Here is a 12,843-nt window from a genome sequence, read left to right on the forward strand (position 1 = left end):
AAAGAATATAAATTCCTGTAAGCTGATAGCATTTATTGATCAATTTATGTTTATTTTGATAAATGTTTTGGTGTTTCATGCAGCAAAGGCAATTCTAATATTTTATGTGTGTATTCCCAAAATCATATACAAGATTGTCAACTTGTAAAGTTGTAAATATTATTTTTCTTTTAACAGTTTTGTGCTTTGAAGCCAATTTGTACCTAGGAAGACTTACTTTTATGGTTTCATTCTATAGTTTTATTTTATTTCTTTAGAACCTAGGACAACTACTAAATTATATATGGCATGAAATAAAACTTTATTAGAGTAAACAATGACCAACTATGTCAAAAGCATTATAATAACTGCTGTATATAAACAATTCATTGTATCATATCCAAACTAATACTACCTAGAACGTATCTCTGATACTCTATAAATTAGAAAATCATCTAGTAACTTTCATGAGCAAAACACCACAATGTAGAGGCAGCACAGTTTAATAAGGATATCAAAACGCTTTAAAGAACAATTTTTATTTTTCAAGACAATAATCCATGATAAAACTATAAAAATATATAAAAGATACCACTAAACATACTATAAATATTCCCAAATCTTTATTATTTACTGCATTAACTTTTATAGAGGATGTGAAAGAGGCATTTTCTCTTCTTTTATTTTTCCACAGATCCTTTTTAATGTAAAGGAAAAATAAAACACATCACAATTCTGCAATCTCTCAGCATGTCTTGTTTCTACAAGGTGCATACTAGACTGAAGACTACATAGCAAAAGGTCTTTTAGAACATTTGGTTGGGGAAGAAAGCAAAGCAGATCGATCTGAGGGAAGACGGAGCACAGCCGACCGCTCGAGCAGTCCTTGTCTTTTCAGATCGTCCTGTTTTCTTGTTCATATTATTTCCACTGGAGTCCTCATTCTCTTTGTCGGTGTTGGGCGGGCCAGCGTTCCACAGCCTTCTGCAGTGTTAGCTTGGCCCACAAAGAGACAGCTTCTTCAATCTATGTTACATTTGCGAAGTGGACACTGTTGTGCCTGCCCAAACACTTCATGCCATGAGCATAACACTATTCAGCAAAACGCTGCTGGAAGGCTTCAGTCCATGGTAGGTGTAGTTTCCACAAATCTCACAGCAGTAGCTGATATTCAGGCCATGAGGCTTATACAACTTGTAGGGGGAGGTTTGTCGTCCCAGCCCAGGGGACTGTAAGTGATCTCCTTCTCTTTGCCTCCACTTTCGGTCTCATCTGCTCCTCTGTCTCTGCTAGCTTTTCTCTTTTCCTGGCTTGCTTGCGCTGTAAATTTTCCTAAGTGAACGGCTGCTGTCCCCCAAGAATCTCCACATGTTCATAAATCGAGCTTCCAGGAAAACAGTATCTTTGTTTCTCTCAGCATGTCTCTTCATGCTCTTTGATTTGGGATTTAAGGCAAACAGAGATATGTTGAGTGTCTCATAGAACTTTCAATTGGTGTTGAATAGCCTCTGAGCCTCTCTTCTAGGACCCAACCACATTTCAGGCCTAAAACAGACGGTACAGATTTTATCCTCTTCAGACCCGGGACACTAACTCCTGCTAGGAGGAGAATGCAGAGAGGTCAAGATGGGCTCCAGCATGGGTCAGGCCACTACTTGTCTCTTTCGACCATCCAGGAAAGCTTCCATTATCCCCTTCTTCTCAAAATCAGTCTGAATCTTCGCCAAGAGCTCCTACTGACCCTAAAGGGGCTTCACTCGATATAATCCTGGAGGGCATACCAACAATGTTTCCACGTATCTCTTATACTTTGCATTCTTTCTTTAGCAATGTCAAATAGTTGGACAAAGAAAGACAGATATGTAATATAGTCCAACTTCTCAGAAGCATTCAGGTTAATGTACAGAAGGTGCTTCTGATGAAATTCCTTTATCTGCTTGAGTCTATTATATCATTCCGCAAACTCAGTGGGTCCTGAAATAGCACTGAGGTCTTCTCTTTGCAGTGCATCTTTATCATCTCCCAGGTTCCGACTGACCTCCGTCTATCTATCCTGCATGTCTGAATGCTATGGTCGGGGTTGATTTGGTTTCAGAGTGTGGGCTTCTTAGCGAGCACCTCTTTGGTTATGGCATTCATGAGCCATTCCTATTCTTCATGAGTGTGTGGTTGCTGCTCCAGAATTGTCTCCATTTTCTGTTATTTACGGGGCTTCAATGTAACTGTTTATGGAAACAGAAAATGACACAGTCTCATAGGAAGACTGAAACGCTGATTCTCAAAACCTTCACTGTCTTTTCTCACACAATCCAGTAATCACACACCTGTGTATTATCCAAAAGAATTGTCCATACTAGCCTTTTATAGGAATGTTTATAACACTCATTAATATCAAGATGTTTTTCAATAATCAAGTGTGAAATTGGACCATAGCACAGGTATAGACCAAATCAATGTTCAGCAATAAAAATATATGAACGATCTTACCGAAAAACAGAAGAATAAGGAATGCATAGCATTAAGTGAAAGAAAAGTAGCCTGGAAAACTGAGAAGTTCTGTTCTTTCAAGTTTATGGCTTTCAGCATAAGGTAAAATAACAGACACAGAAAAAACTAAAATTGAAAAGTACTGGTTTTCAGATTTTTTGGAGACAGAATGGAGGAATAAATAGGCACAACACAGAAAAACTTTGGTGGAGTTAAACGTTTGCATGAGATTTGATTGATGGATAAAGGATACTGTTCACTAAGGCAAAGCCATGAAGCATGAAGTGAATATAGATGAGAGCATGGGTTTCAGCTAATAATAGAGTATCATTAATGCTTTCTTCTTTGCTACAAATGAAGGGATCCGGTGTAATACCTGAAGCTAGAACAAAGTGAAAGCAGGGGAAATTACATAGAAGAGTCCTCAGTCATCTTCCTATATATTTAAATAGTTTATGACATAAAAATGAATATTCAAGAGAAATTTAGACAGATTAAATATATATTTTTCCCTATGGTTAAGTATTAAAATGACTATTTTCATTTGAAAAATATTTATTTCCATAAAAGAGAATTGTGACTATATTTCTATTATAATGTAAAAGATTAGGCTTTTATATTAGTCAGTTTGTCTTCTGGAATAATTAGTATACTTTCTTCCTGTATATATTATTTTCCTTATACAAAAGTTTGAAATATATAGTTTTTGAAATTAAGCATAAATAAGTAGATTCTATGAGACATTTCCAGAGAATAACACTAGAGAAGTATATATAAAATAAAGCACTATATTCTTAATTCAAGTATATAAAGTATGACCTCAGTGAATTATGGAAGCTCAAGAGTGTGTGAGATACTTCAGGGCTTCTAAATGAAATGGACTCTCTATCCAGTATGTAAATATCACATATTCCAAAGATGAGATTTTTCTTTTTTATACTTATTATTTTTTATTTATTTATTTATTTATAAAAATTTCCACTTCCTCCCCTCCTCCCAATACCCTCCCAGTCCCCCCCACCTCTCCACCTCCCTTTCCAGTCCTAAGAGCAGTCAGGGTTTTAATAGCACAATTGAATACGATGATCTACAATATATAATGAACATCTCAATTTAACCTATTACATCTAAATATTTTAGCAAAAATATTTAATGCATGACTCATAATATTCTCCCAACTAATTTCTCCTTTATAAGAACAACTACCATAAAGAAGATAAAATAAAAAGTTAAGTGTAAAATAAATTTGAATATAATTACTCAAAGTCCAAAAAACTAAATATTAATTTTTTTCTCAATTGCCCATGTTTAAATAACAGATACTAAGGCATAGAAAGATAATTAAGCACATTAAGTATACTTCAGTGTTTTCATATATGGAAATTAATATTACATATTAGATAGCATATTATTTGGTTACATAATATAGAGAATATATATAAGTATATATATTAAATAATTAGAAAAAATACATATATTAGAGAAAGTCATTTTCTTCAATCCAGAATCCCAATATTAACAGTTGTTCCATGATATCACATGATAATATTTTATTTAGTCTTTACATAAAGAAGTGAATCATCATAGAAATGTTGTAAACATCTATGGCAACCAAGGGGAATTGGGTTATTTAATAGCCTCTAATTACTTTATACTATGCTGAATTATTTGTTAATGCATCTTTCTATGATTCCAAATTCTGACTTGAGACTTGTATTGGCTAAAGCTTTCTTTATTGCAGTTACCAAAGCTGCCACTCCGTAACTCATTTTCCAAAGCATAGATAAATAGAATAGGCTCAAGCTAGTCTCAGATATCAGATTAAGTGGGAGGTCACTGATCTGTGATGGTCTCTATATTGAGCTTCTTTGTTATGAACAATAACCTTACCTATTGGGGAACAAGCTGAAATACAACTTAGGAATATGATTGTGCTTGAAGTGTCATATTTTATCCCATCACAATCATCAGAATATAACATTGAGGAAAATAATCATGCCATGACCAAATAAGGCAAAATCAACACAGTATGTCCAAATGAGGCAAACATAGCATCATATCATGTTTAAATAAGATAAATAAACCATCACACCAAGTCTAAATAAGGCAAATATCCACTTGTAGTCAATGAGATGTTTTTTCTTCTTTGTTTTCATATTAAGTTTCTAAAATATCATTGCATTAGTTGCCATGGGGAGCTTTTTCAACTTCTTTTGGCTCTAAGTGCTGCCCAAGACACAAACTCTTCTTTCTTCAAATGAACTGAGTTAAATTTAGTTGTGTAATGTTTTTCTTTCAACACATCAAAGTGGAATGTCTTCAGCAGACTCTCATCTAACCACAGATGTTGGAATAAACCCACATAGATTTTTAAAAAGCTATTCCATGTTGACATCACTAAGGAAATGCAAAGCCTCATGAGCAAAGAAATTATTCAATGTGGCACTTTCAGAGTTTAACATGTAAATTTTGATACTGTATTTTTGTTTCAGAAATCTCATTTAGTGACCATTAAAAAGGCATTTCTATACATTTCATAGAAATTAATCACTTATTAAGACTTTGCTAATACAACTACAATGAACCTAACAAAACCTTGCTGAATGAATTCCATTCACTTTAGATCAGATATATTCAGGGCAATCAGTGAATGTAGTATCTAAACACATAGGATAATTTAATGTTTCATTTACAGAGAAATATGTATCTATTTAAACCACAAGAGGAGTAGGGAGTGACCACTGGGTTTTTGAGCAGTCCCCTATTAGTATAGGGGAGACAAAATTGGTCTTGGTGATTTTGTTTGTTTCTTCTCTTTTTTGGTGGGAGTGGTGTTGGTACAAGGCGTTAGGGTAGACCTGAGAGAAAACAAAAGTGATTGGTGTACATTGTATGAAATTCTCAATAATTGATAAAATATTATGTTAGTAAAAATTCACATGGAAAAAGGACATGAAAGAAAAGCACAATAATTGATTATTAAATGCTTGAACAGAAAAATGTAACAAAAACTATGATTTAAAAATAATAAAATTTTGCCAAATAATGCAGCGTGTATTGTATGTGCTGTGGATTGTACCGACTGCCCACTAATGTTGAATGGTGAAACCCTAATAGCCAGTATGACTCCATCAGGAAAGAGGACCAATGGGAGGAAAGAGGGTAGAACACATTTTAGAAGAAATAGAAACACAAGTTGTCTCCCATATACAGAGAAATAATGGAAATTGAGCTAGGCAGATCTCAGAGACACTGACAGGTAAGAAATGGGAACACAGATAGGCAATTAAAATAGTAAAATTCTGGCTTTTGCCTCACTCTTATGATATGAGACAAATGTCTAGGTGGCCTTTTGTCCCTCCAGCCATGCCCTTTTTACTTACTGCCATGTCTAGATTTATCACTTAGGTTCAAGCCTGGCCATGAAAATATTTACCTAATATGATCATATCAACCTCCTTAAAAAAATCGACTTGAACAATCTAAAATTATTACAGAGGAAACCTATGCTATACCACCATAAGTCCATTTTTTGACTAAAGCTATAGGTATAATAGTTCCCTTTCGTTTAATCTCGCCAACATAGAGCAGATAAAAGGAGTAGGTCTATTCCACCAAAACAATTAAAACTCACCTCTTTTATTAGCCTTCCATAACAAGAACAGTTTTTAGTTTCTAGAGCATCCTTTCTGCTCTGTAGTGTGTCTTTCTTTCCACTTTTTAGGATGTGTGCTTGCTTCCTTGCTTGTAATAATAGTTTTACCAGTTGCTGCATTCTGTCTTGGATGTATCTACCACCGAATTATTTAATTTACTGGCAGTACTAATACAACCCATATCTCTACATGGTAACAGAAACATAGGAAACGTTTTGGTTGGACAGTAATAAAGCTTCTAACCAGAAGAGCAGTCTACAACTTGATATTATCCTCCCCAGTCCTCAGTATTTTGATAATTATTTTTATTGTTTATTCTACAGTGTCTGTGATATTTTCTTATAAACATACTTGTAAATTCTACAGATAAAATACAAATGCACACTTGGAAATGCATAAGTATTTTATTTATATTAAAATTTCTTTTCAAAGTTAGTTTTTCTAACTAGAAAATTCGCTTTTCCTTCAGACAATAAATGAAAAGTTTACTCACAACATATCATTGCCTGTTCTACTATTCATTTTTTTCTACTATTCATTTTTAAATGTTACTGTCTTAGTTACTGTTCTATTACTCAGAAGAGACATGTTGGCAAATGCAGCACTTATAAAAGAAAATATTTAGTTGGGGATTTCCTTGCAGTTTCAAAAGATTAATCCATTATTATCATGACAAGGGCATGGCAGGAACATGGTAGGGAAATGATGTTACTCATAATGCTAGAGCAGTAACTGAAAACTACCTCTTTATCAACACACAGAGAGGGAGAAACTAGTCTGGAAGTCAAAGCCTATGCTCAGTGACATGCTTGCACCAAGACCGAACCTGCTCCAAAAATGCCACAACTAATTCCTTCATATACGTCAACTCTTTGGTGACTAAGCATTCACATATATGAGACTATGTGGGCCATTTATTTAAATCACCACATTTTACTCCCTAGGCATACTGTCATGTCAAAATATAAAACTTCATTCAGTACAACTTCAAAGTCTCCAAAGTCTATCATAGTCTTAGCCCTGTTTAAAAGTCCAAAGCTCATAGTCTCTTCTGAGAATAGGCAATCTCTTAATTGTAACAATGTGTAAAATCAAAATCAAAGGGCAAATCCCATACTTCCAACACACAGACACACAGGATATGAACTAGCTTTCTAAAATAGACACAAGGGAGCAGAGTGAGAAAATATTGTAACAAAGTAAAACCTAAAACCAGCAGGGTAAACTCCAAATTCTGCATCTCCATGTTTGATGGCAAAGGGCTCTTGAGATCTCAAATTCATGCAGCTTTGTTAACTGTAACATACTTCTCTCTTCAGCTGCTTCCGCATCTTGTCTTCAAATTTCCCTGGCAGGTATTCCCAGACTGTGGCATTTCCAACATCTTAGATTCTCAAATATAATCTAGGCTCACCAAAACTTCAATGTTTTCTCTGAGGCTCGATTCAGGAAAACACCTGGTACACATCTAATTTCTGCAGCTTTCCTTAGCCATGGAAGGAGATTCCACATCTTTTTCATATCGTTGACCCTTAAGACGTAACCATTTGGCTATAGCAGGCAAAATCTACTGCTTGATATAGTAGAAATGCATCCCCAATGAATTACATTTGCATCAGCTTTCTGTTGTTCATGGCTTCCTTCACTTCCTGATTGTTCTTAATTCCTGTTTACAAGTGAAAGCTTGCTTTGGTAGGGTCTTGCCCAGAACTCATCATTCCCTTATATTCTATTTAGTATCAGGTGTGTTTATAATATTTTTAGCTCTATCTCTATCTCCTTGAAAACAGAATTTAGCAACAATGAAACATTTTCTGGTGTTCCTTTTCACTCTAATTACATATTTTGCATCTTTGTTTGTTCCCCTTGATCCATTTCACTACAGATCTACATAAGAGTGCCCACTAGCAACCAAATGATGTAACGAATAACACGTTTTGTTAAACTCTCCATTGCAAATGCCACTAAACTTTCCAATATAGTCTTCCGAAATTTTTTAAATGGAGGTGGGGTGCAGAAAAAAAGCAACATTCTTTGACTAAATGTCAAAATGGTCTCTAGGCTACTTACTAATTTTTTGCCCTCTGAAACCTCACAGCCTGTGCTGTTTCAGTTCACACTGCCCTCAGCATTGCTGTCCGCCATCCTACATAAACAGCACAGTAAATGTGACTTAGTTTTCTAATCTACAGTTCAAAAAATCTGCACTGCACTACCAAGTAGCTTGACAAGGAATGTCACAGCATTACCCCATACCCAAGCCCCAAGTCCTGGTGACGATTTCTGATGTGTGTGTGTGTGTGTGTGTGTGTGTGTGTGTGTGTGTGTGTGTGCATATATATGCAGTTCTTTTGCTGTGAAGGGACATCTTCACCAAGGCAACACATAATGAAATCAATTAACCGAGGACTTGCTTACAATTTCAAAGGCTTAATTCTTTATCATTGTGGTGGGGGCAGGGAAAGCCCAAGCTGGCACTCATGGCACTGAAGAAGTAGTTGAGAACTACATCCTCAGGTCTGGAGACAGAGAGAGAGAGATGGGGGGGAGAGAGGAGGGAAGAGAGGGAGAGAGAGAGAGAGAGAGAGAGAGAGAGAGAGAGAGAGAGAGAGAGAGAGAGAGAGAGATTGAGACTGAACCTGCAGCATGGCCTTTAGAAACCTCAGAAACCCATTCAGATTGACAAGCTTCCTCTAAAAGTGTTGCACCTCCTCCAACAAGTCACATAGTCTATCCTTGTCATTCTTTCTCAAATCAACACATTTACAATGTTGTTGAATTCGACAGCAGAAAACATATAAAAACACATTTTTGTAAATGTACCTAAGGGTATGTTATCATTTTAAATTTGAAAGCATATCGACTTTTATTTTACTCCTTATAATTGCTTAAAAGAAAACGACATTGTACCACTCAAAACTCATTTTACATAAACTATTCTTTGTTTAAGCTTTTAATTATTTGAAATCTTTTGAACTTTTCAGTTAGGAAAAGTCAGAAAAACAACACCTTCACTCTTTCACTTCATGCAGAGGTTATGGCAAGCACTCCAGTTGTTTCATGATATTTGAAAAGGTACATGGAAAAAATGCATTTTCTAGGTTCTGTATCTGTACACATCTCATAAGTGAGGTTTTCACAACTGTTAGATGTTACCTACTTTGAAGTGAAAATTTGCCATGGCAAATACAACAGAAAATAACTAATATATATATTAGTGTGTACATATACATATAATATATATATATATATGTGTGTGTGTGTGTGTGTGTGTTTTGAAGCTAAACTTTAGAGAGATTCTGTCTTTAGTTAATTAATAATATCCTTGTTTTTCTTTTACTGAGATAATAAAAACTCAGGTTTTTGTTGAGGAAATTTTTAAACAGGTTATAGTGGCCATATTTCAGTTGTGGCCAGAGAAATCTAGCAAAATTCTCCTTTGAATCATAATGAATTAAATTCTTTTTACCTCAAATTCCTTCTATCAAGAATCCATACATGTAACGCTAGACTGGTCCCACATTACAAAACCTGTGCTCATATTATCTCTGATAAAGTAATATGATCTTTGGATTCTTTAGTTTTCATCCCATGACCTAGATGTACACTAATTCTTTAAGGTCCTTGTGATCAATTCTTATTTCCAGCTGAGCCAGTAAGGATCTCATAACAAGCTTCTTTAAAATTCCCATGATTCAGCTTCCTGGAGAGGTGGATCAGTGGATAAAGGCATGCAATTATCTGACTGTGGAACAATACTTCATTCCCAGAATCTATGCAAGATGGGTCACAACTACCTCTAACTCCAGCTGTAGTAAAATCTTATACCTCTGGCAAGCAATTGTAACCAATTACACACACACACACACACACACACACACACACACACGCACACGCACACACACACACACATTCACACCTACATACGCAATCTCACCAAAGCACATTTTAAAAATTAAAATAAATATCTATTTAATTATCCAAATACTCTGCTGGCAAGATTTTTCTACTTGTGTCTTTGTGAGATTTCTCTCGAAACTTGAAGAAAATAAAGTAAGGCAAATTTGAAACTATTACTTGATAGGGGAGTTCAGCCAATCATATTCTGTTTTCGTGGCGTGCCGCCCTCAGGCAAAAGCCTGCCTATAAACCTTGCAAACGCGTTCTGCTAGCCCTCTTTTCGCCTGGCTCCTGTGTCCGGACGGATCGGTTGGATTCTGGTGTAAGCTGTTGTAAGTCTTACTTCTGTTTATTAAAGCTATATATTTTGTATCAAGATAGTCTGGGGACTTTTCTTTACCAATCGCCCTGCAGCTTCATCTGGCCCCCTACTTCTTGTTTACTTAGGTAATATTATATCCTTCTGGAGTCTTTGATGGAGTTGAAGAATGGATAGTCATAGTTATAGTTTTCCATTATTATGATAAAGATATAGTTATAAATATTGTGACTGTAATTCTTGTTTGATAACTGTTTTGTTATATGTAATTTTACTATGTTAAAATGAAAGCCTTTCTTTTTTATTTAAACAGAAAAAGGGGAAATGATGGAGGAGGGTTATCTGTCTATTGTGTTATTTTCATTGATCAATAAAGAGACTGCCTTGGCCCCTTGATAGGACAGAAAATTAGGTAGGCGGAGTAAACAGAACAGAATGCTGGGAAGAGGGCTATGAGGCAGACGCCATGGAGCCAGCCGTCAGGTCAGACATGCTGAATCTTTCCCGGTAAGCCACACCTCGTGGTGCTATACAGATTATTAGAAATGGGTTAATCAAGATGTGAGAGATAGCCAGTAAGTAATTTTCTAGAGATAATGGGCCAGGCAGTATTTAAATGAATACAACTTATGTGTTGTTATTTCCGGGGCTAAGCTAGCCGTGCAGGAGCCGGGTGAGGCGAAAAGCAGGCCTGACCGCAGCTCCTCACTACAATTACTTCCAATACTTCCTATCTAAATAAAAAAAATCCTGAGAGTCTGATTGCTTAACATCTTAAGGCGAGCTATTTATTCAATCAAACTCCAAAAGAAGTATAGTCACAAGTTATTATTCTTTAATCTAACTTTCTTTGTTTAAAAGAACATTCCACCAGGAAAAGTACCTACAATTTTTAATTAAGATTGTGTATGTACTCAACAAGGTATATATGCATGCAAAAATAATTAATGCAGAAAAGAGGCCATGAATTAGAACTTGAATTAGAACAGGGAGAAGTATACAGGAGATTATGGAGAGGGGAAAATGAAATGATTAATTAATAATTAAATTATAATCTAAAATAAACAAAGGCAATAGCCAAAAATTCTTTTTTAAAAAATTAACCATGTTTTTAGCCATCCAATAACCACTGTTTCATTAATCTAATATCCCTAAAATCTGTTGGTATTCATATTCCTCCTGTTCCTGCTCCTATATACTTTATGTTGAATTGCACTTTGGAGAAAAATCTTGCTATTCCTGCAGGATAGAAGTATAAAAAGAATCAGGTGTGTTTTAAAAACCTGATATGTCTAGGAAACACAAGCCTCCTTCAAAAGCCTTTTTACCTAAAAACATATACAGAATAAAACAAAGCCATTTCACCCACAAAGTCTTCAGAATTTGGTTGAGAATAATACATTCAAAACAATACTTATTAATCAGGCATTATCAAATAGAACATAAGACATTTTGTTTTCTATGTGTATTATAAAAAGGAAGGGATTAATTTGCATATTCTTTAAGACTTTTAGTGACTAATTTTTCTGGATTTTAAAGCTTTTTGACTTAACAAAAAAGTGAATAAATATAAAATATCTTTTGAAAATTTCATCAATACTAACAATACATCTTGATCATATATGTTTGCTCCCCTCACATCTATATGCCCCTACTTTTTTGTTGTTTATTAATTTATAAAGGTTTCCATTTCCGCCCCTCCTCCCAACACCCTCCCACTCCCCCCACTCCCTCTCCTCCTCCCTCTCTATCCCTAAGAGCAGTCAGGGTTTCCTTCCCTGTGGGAAGTTCAAGTTCCTCCCTCTTCCCTCCAGGTCCAGGAAGGTGAGCATCCAAACAGACTAGATCCCAAAAATTCAGTATATGCAGAGGAAACAAGTCCCAGTGTCAATGGCTTTTAAGAAAGACCCCGTGCCTGCCACATTCAGAGAATCCGGCCACATTCAGAGAATCTGGTTGGATCACATGCTCGGTCAATCCCAGTCCAACTGGCCTTGGTGAACTCTCATTAGATCAGTCCCCTTGTATCAGTGGGTGAACGCACTTTCTTGTTCACCCACTGCCTTTCTTGTTCATGTTCTGCCTCCTTCTGCTCCTCATTTAGACCTTGGGGGCTCAGTCCAGTGCTCCAGTGTGGATCTCTGTCTCAATCTCTATCCATCAATGGGTGAAGGTTCCCTCTGGTCTTGCCTTTTTTGCTCACGTTCTCTTTCCTTCTGCTTCTCATTTTTACCTAGGGAGTTAAGTCCAGTGTTCCAATGTGGGTCTCTGTCTCTATTTCCATCCATCACCAGATGAAGGATCTATGGTGATATGCAAAATATTCATCAGTATGGTTATGGGCCAAGGCCAGTTCAGGCACCCTCTCCTCTGTCCAGAGAACAATCTGGGGATCTCTCCTTGGACCTGGGATCCCCTTTATAATCAAGTCTCTTCTAAACCAGAAAATGACTCCCTTAGTTGAGATATATACTTCCCTGATCCCATATCCATCCTTTCTCC

At 35.9% G+C, this 12,843-nt stretch overlaps 1 pseudogene; it reads right to left on the minus strand.

Moving 5' to 3' along the window:
• Window positions 1-766: 766 nt before the first annotated feature.
• On the minus strand, window positions 767-2,172 carry LOC125397562 (splicing factor 3A subunit 3 pseudogene; annotated as a pseudogene).
• Between the last annotated feature and the right edge of the window lie 10,671 nt (window positions 2,173-12,843).

The sequence above is a fragment of the Myodes glareolus genome, chromosome 15 (genome assembly GCF_982192425.1).
Source record: "Myodes glareolus chromosome 15, mMyoGla1.1, whole genome shotgun sequence".
In the NCBI taxonomy this organism is placed as follows: domain Eukaryota; kingdom Metazoa; phylum Chordata; class Mammalia; order Rodentia; family Cricetidae; genus Myodes; species Myodes glareolus.